The sequence below is a fragment of the Lygodium microphyllum genome, chromosome 28, assembly GCF_053477565.2.
Source record: "Lygodium microphyllum isolate KBCC chromosome 28, Lygodium_microphyllum_v1.1.10, whole genome shotgun sequence".
Lineage (NCBI taxonomy): Eukaryota > Viridiplantae > Streptophyta > Polypodiopsida > Schizaeales > Lygodiaceae > Lygodium > Lygodium microphyllum.
In genome coordinates this window covers 4249336-4256123 of record NC_141162.1, presented here as the reverse complement: position 1 = coordinate 4256123, position 6788 = coordinate 4249336, and the positions used below count along the sequence as shown (strand labels likewise).

Below are 6788 nucleotides of genomic sequence, written 5' to 3'. Positions count from 1 at the left end.
AAATTAATGGAGTACCACAAGGTGTTGGCAGCTTTCTTGGACTCCACACAAGCTATGGCAGGAGGCTCAGTTAAATCTGGAGGCAAGGAGACCAAAAATGACAGCTCGTTTTCAACTTTGAGGTAAAATTTTAGGGGTTTTGGGTGAAGGAGGTCACTACATGACTTGACAGAGGTCTAAATGGGGTTACTTCTCCTAAAGTGAGTCTTCTTCTTCTTCAACTTTCAAACTTCTCTTCAAGCTTTCATGGTGCAACAAAGATCTCTACTCCATTTCTTGTCGGGATCTTCATCTCTCTGCTACAATGGATAGCATGGGACATTTCCTTGCTTGCTAAGCTTCAGATCAAGCACTACCTATAGCAATATTCAACTCCATTTCTTCTCCTACAAGCATTACATTCTCAAGGTGTAGCTGTCGGTAGTCTTTTCATCTACATGGGCTTCAATCAAAGACTGCCACTTGCAGACCAGTGACCTCAACTTATCAGTGGTGAAGTTCATCCCCAGAAGTCTGTGAGGACAATTTTCCCTTGAACATCCTCTGCACAAAGCTTGGCTTTCACTATGAGGTTGCCATTGTCAATGCTCAGCTTCACGTCATCCTTGCCATAGCATGGCAAGTCGACATGTAGCTTGAAGCACTTGTCATCGTCAATCATGTCCCATGGAAGCCGATCTGTAGTATCCGTTCGCAACAGCGGCATGACATCAGGGGGAGAAACAGAGCAGAAGATACGATCTATGTTTTCCATCATGTCCACAAGCGATGTTGCTTGTCCGAATGGAAAGTGCATGTCTGGCAAGAAACCCCTTGGTGTCGGAGCAGGCACAGCATTGGCGGTTGCCGAGGACGTAGCTGTGCTACTGTTGCCTCAGTTTTCCTTCCCAGACACCTGCAGCATGTGAGCACTCAAACACTCGTCCTTTTAATCCAGCAGCTGCTTCTTATGTTTTGGGTTTTTGCTTTCAATTACTGGGCCATTCCGTGGTTTTTCTACATGCCCATTGGCTTCACCAGTTCCATCCACTCCACTCTTTAGACCATTGTTGGCATCACTTTCATCCTTTTGAGTCAATCCAAGTTCTACTAAAGCTGCTTCAAGCTTAGACAAACCCTTTTTCCTTAGCTCTTTTTTTGACAACTGCCTCTCTGGCTCACGAGTAATAGTAGGGACTGGCTTTGCATCAAAAGCTAGGGCTTTCGTGGGCATCGCCATTGCTGATGCCATCAATGTTCTCCGTCTGCTGATCTGGAAGCAGGGGCAGTGCTGGCATTGCGAACTCCTCCTCGTCATCACCCTTGTAATCAGCGTAGGAGGTGACAGAGACAGGCGTAGGAGCCCAGGCAGTGACAGAAGGCTGCACCTCTTTCCCAGAAGATTCGGCATTATCCTTGTCTAATCTCTTCTTGCTGGACTTGTGGCGGCGGCTCTCAAGGGCGGAGAAGATGTTGGTGCTGTTTATGGCGGGTAATCCATATCTATCGTCTCTTCGGCTCCCTGGGAGCATGATAACAAAGATGTAGTACAGAGAGGCCATTGACGAGGCCATTATTTTTAAGGTGGGGATCCAGACTCCCCTTGGTCATGTTTTATGCCTAAAGTGCTCAATCTTTTAGCCACAATCTCTGGCACTTTTGAAGGAGCAGATACAATGGAGTTGCATCTCCCATTTTTTGTGGTTTCTGAGAACGCATATGCTTGCACCATGTCACTTGCACTCTCCATTAGCTCGTGCTTCTCATAAACAACAAAATCCTGGTTAAAATTGGTTTCATTCAACACATTCTCTTCATTCAAATTGGATGGATTCACCTTTGGTGCAAGAGAGCCAATTGACATGTCGTCTTCTACAACATCAGGGACATGTATGGGAGGTGGTGGAGAAACACTCTGCTGCTCTGCTGAGAGTGCTGCTGCGAAGAGCTCTTCAATTATCAAGTAGTCCCCTATGGCATCTGTCTTTCATGCTGCAACATCTATCTACACTAGTTATCTTAACGGAGGCTACCAAGGGCAGTGATATAGACCGACATTTCCCCATCGTGCCATAGCCATTATCTTTCTTCAGACCAACATGATGCTTAGATGATATCATAACTTCTGATTGAGTGTTGGATTTTGACAGTGAACTGATCGTAGGATCTTGAATCCCTTCCCAGCTTGTGGATGGCCTCTTGATTCTTGCAATCCACACGAAAGAAGGCTGCTTGTTACAACATAACAGAGCAAACTACAAAGCCTTTCTGACTATTGTAGTATCACTGCAAGTGTTCTTCACTTCAGGATCCAAGGTCTCCATAATCGTACTCGAATCATTCTTCAGCAACACCCACTGGTAAAGGTTTATCTCGTCATCCACAGCTTTCTTTCCAGGATAAGGAACTCCATGTTTCACTACTCCTCAAAAAGCCATAGGTACTCCTTGACAGCATCTGCAGTATCCTGAAACCAGTTGGGGTTCTCTGGGCCTACTTCTTTTCATGGCATTTGTTTCGCAGAACGCTCTTTGCTTGGAGTATTCATGACATAATTTGGATCTACTCTCCCATAATCAGGACTAGTTCTAGAACAGTGCTTCAGATACACAAGCTTGGAATTGTATGGTTTTTTGTGCTAGCTATGGCACTTTTGCAGGCTGCTCTTCTTGTTTGAGCAAGTGACCAAATATCGCATGTGCTTCAAATGTTGCTTGTGAGATAGATGAAAATACAGGAGCAGAAATTCTGTCAAGGCCAGGTTGAGTAACTGGCTTAACCAAACTGGTTGCAAGGAAGAGCAGATGACACTAACACATGCAATGGAGTGGATTTGATTGTAGATGATGAATTTATTGTATTGGCATATGCAATGGAGTTTGGGATGTCATGACAAGAAAGTGTAATGCATGTTGCATTTCAAAATTGAGGCTGCTTATTGACGTGTGTAAAAGTAGCTGGTAGACACTGCTCTACAGAGATCTTTAAGAGCTCAATAAAGAAGAAGCTGCTGTGTGTCAGACAGCGACCATCTTGACTTCCTTGTTGATCAACTGGTGATGCAACTCTTGTAGTCATCTGCAACAACAGAATTAATGCAGCAAAATTAATGCCACAGGGAGGTCCATTCTGGAGTCTGTAACCCCATTGGCAGGTTTACTTAATTGAACACTTTGATGGAACTATAGTTACTTAGAGATGCGCTGTGAGGTCAGCCGGTGCTAAGTTAAATCACATATGGGAAATTTTGATAACCAAAGTATTATACAATACGACTTTGAGCAACACCTAGGCTACATACCTTGTCATGAGGGTGGATCATACTCCAATGGATTTGATCAGTAGTATGGCTATCATGGACAACATGATTATGCTTACAAGCATTCCTTTATGCAGCAACATAGTTCTTATGCAAGTCATGATCATGAACATGTAAATGGTAGCTCATACAACATTGGTCAACAGCATGCATATGGAGATTCTTATGCAATGTAGAAGCATCAAGCCAGTGATTATGACCAGCATCATGCCGTTACCTATGCTCATGGACTTGCCACTTATCATACTTATGATTAGCCTAGGATGCAATGACACCATTGTAGTCATGTTGGACAGTCATCATGCAATCTTGGGCAGCATGTTTATGGGCAACAATATGGCCAAAGTTTTGGTAATAGTCAACAGCAAATAGATGTATATGAGCAGCGGGGCTATTATCACCATATGTAGTATACAGCATGAATATCATTATGAGTAGCAGCCACATTGGTATGACCATCCATATGGACAGCATGAGCATTATGGTTATGAGCATGGACAACCATCTATTGTACATGAGTAGAAGATGACTATGAGCAGCATGCCAGAACTATTACTGATCTGACCGATGGTGATGAGCATGTGTGTAGATTGCTATCTAAGGCTAAACGTATTAGACACCTTACTAGTGATACGATGTCGTATTGCTGCGCATTCGAGGTGTGAAAACCACCCAAAAGTTGTGTGTGTGATTTGATGCTTTGTACATACTCAGTTGTGTTTACATTTATTTTCTGCGTATGAGTAAAGTGGGGAGAAGTTTGGAAGCATAGTGGTGGATATGTTTGTGAAGAATGGCAAGAGATTAAGGTCCTTGTGATGAAACCCACTTGAAGGTGGACGAGACAGGTTTTTTATTTCAAAATCATGGTGTTAGGAAGTGACACACATGGAGCTAAAGGTTGGGGAGTCAAAATGGTAGACTACTTTTACCCACAAATGGGTCTACCTCTATCACTGTCCAAACTGGAGTCATGATAGCTGAGACTAGCACCTAAAGATGGATGGCTCCTGAGAAAAGATGATTGGGAAATCGATTACAGCTAGCTAAAGTTCAACCATAATTGGTAAGTGCAAGGGGTCTTTGAAATCTGTGAGTTGTAATAACGTACAAAAGCTCAACCTTGCAAGAAGAAAGGTATCTATTCAGTAGAATCTAGAAAGTGATTATGAGGCTTCACAGAAGGAGACGAATTCAGACTCTCTTGATTTCTTGAATCTTGAGAATAGTGATAGTGACATGGATATCAGTGGTGAGGAAGATGAAGAGACTTTATGCTTGGAATTTCAAATTCAAGGAGGCCATGACTGGGGCCACTTTTCTGGAAAAAGAAAAAGGGGTCGCTTTTCTGAGCGTAGGCGTAGAGAGCTATTTCCTGACAAAGCTTTTTGAGGGAACCGGCTTTTATTCGAGAAAAGAAGGATCGAAGGGAGGAGTTGCAGATCTTTGCTGGGTGGATAGGCATCCATGGACCTTGATAGCAATACATGGTGCATCCTTGGTAATACTCTGAGATGTAGCCTCAGGACGACCCATTTGGCGGCTGGATGCAGCTCCGGAAGTCCTGGGTTGCGTTAGTTGTGACCCAATTGATGCTCATCAAGTGTGCATTATTGGTTTGAAAGGCCTTGTGTTATCAATCCACATTGGCAGTCTGTCAGAGATGGAACAACATCGTTAAATCTTGAAGCAGACAAGAGGAATGTATCTCTCAGTCGACGAAAGGGGAGGAACTTGCTTGGTTCCTGTGGATGAGAGGAAGATCACATTTGTGGAAGGAAGGAACGAAAGGATGCTGGGGAAATCAGAGAGGAGAACAGGGGAGTTGAAATGACCACATCAGAAATGATAACGCGGAAGCTATTGTGATGGGTGCTCCTTTAAAAAACGCCATTACTTTCTGCATCAAACTTCGTAGTGGACTGCAAATCGTCAAAGTTGTTCAAGTCATCCGTTTCCCTGTGGCGTGATCGTAAAATCAGCAGCGAGGAGGTCATCTAGTTCCTGTAATTGGGCAGAGATGATGAGATTAGGCGTTGCATTCAAATCCTTTCAAGGAGGACAAAGAACGATTCAATTTTTATAGGGGAGCCGAAGACGATGAGGGGGCAATTCACAGAAAGATAGATGTATGAAAAAGCAAAGAAGTTGGAGACGAAAAGGATTATTTTTCACCAATCGGAGGATGCTGTAACACTTGCAATAACGATCTTTGTGATCAGGGAACACGGCCTCCATATCCTCATAATTTTGATCAGTCTAATTTTTCTCAGCCAACACCTTTTGCACCCCCAACTGTGCCCTTATCTGCAACACTTCAGCCAAGTTTACCACAGTCTAATCTTTCAAGCCCATCGAGTCCTTCTCTTGATAGTGCACACCTAATGGCCCTTCTAACTACACACTCTTCGGTTGCTGTTGCCCCTGCTGTACCTTTGGCCCTTCCAGTAAGCCTCGCTCCAACATCTGGTTCTGGGAGACTCAATACCAATAAGCTTCCAGGGGCTGTCACCTTAGGGGCGAGCATGTGGTGTATGATATAGACATCCGATTACCAGGGAAGGTGCAACCCCAGTTGGAGGTCTCTCCCATCACAATGTACAGTTCAGATCCTGCATTGGTTGTGGGAAGGCAAATAGCTGTGAATAAAAGCTATATATGTTATGGACTACGCCCAACTGTTATATACGGATACTACACATAAACACAGCTTTGTGAAATTTGCTCCGAGGCCATTCACAGAGGGTGACAGACATGACATTTTTCACTGAGGATGTGCGTTTGCTGATGATGACAAAGGATCGAACAGAGACCCTGGTGTACAGAATTCAGGCTGTGCAGAATTCAAAATATGAGCTTTCAAATGTTTATTAGGCAGAGAAAGACGCGGGCTTTCAGGAATCCATTGAGCTCTTCTTTGTAAACTTCTCCATCGACTAAGGATCAATGACCCAATGCCTATTTGGATTGATGTTGAATTATGAACCATGAATCTTTTGTAAAATTCTGGAGCTACTTGTAAACATATAGAAAACTTGATGACAGTTTGATTACAGAACTGGAATGCTATCCTATCTGAATAGGAATGCTATTTCTCTCTAAAATATCAAGAGTCCAGTCTTCTGCATACAAAGTATCTTGGTGCTTCTTATACAATACCAACCAACAGATTTCTTTTTGAAATAGCAAGAAGGGACGTAAAGAACTTCAGTTTTTGAGCAGCCAATTTATAAATCAAATTTGTTTCCTTTATGAAGCTGTGTAAATGTCACGCTTGATTGATCTTTTATCCTGAAATTTATCAAGGACTTCTGAAGTTGCGACATTGCTTTCGAAACCCTTCGACAACGATATGGGAACTATATGCTGCGGGCCTATGCTATCGATGTGCCAAACCAATATCTTGTAATCATCAAGCCACATGCAAGTCAAAGACTGCCAAAATACTCTTAGTATTAGAGTATTATGATGCAAAGGATGGAGAAGATCT

General features: G+C 43.1%; 1 long non-coding RNA gene across 3 annotated transcripts; it reads left to right on the top strand.

The window, feature by feature from the left end:
- The first annotated feature begins 234 nt into the window (after positions 1-234).
- LOC148011137 (uncharacterized) lies at positions 235-6277 on the top strand. Of its 3 annotated transcripts, XR_015689372.1 has the most exons (3): positions 235-904; positions 1263-1563; positions 1864-6276. It is a non-coding gene; the product is annotated as an uncharacterized LOC148011137 (long non-coding RNA). The 3 variants fall into 3 exon arrangements; XR_015689373.1 differs by lacking the exon at positions 1263-1563 and having other exon boundaries at positions 1864-6277; XR_015689371.1 differs by having other exon boundaries at positions 1263-6275.
- Positions 6278-6788: the final 511 nt, after the last annotated feature.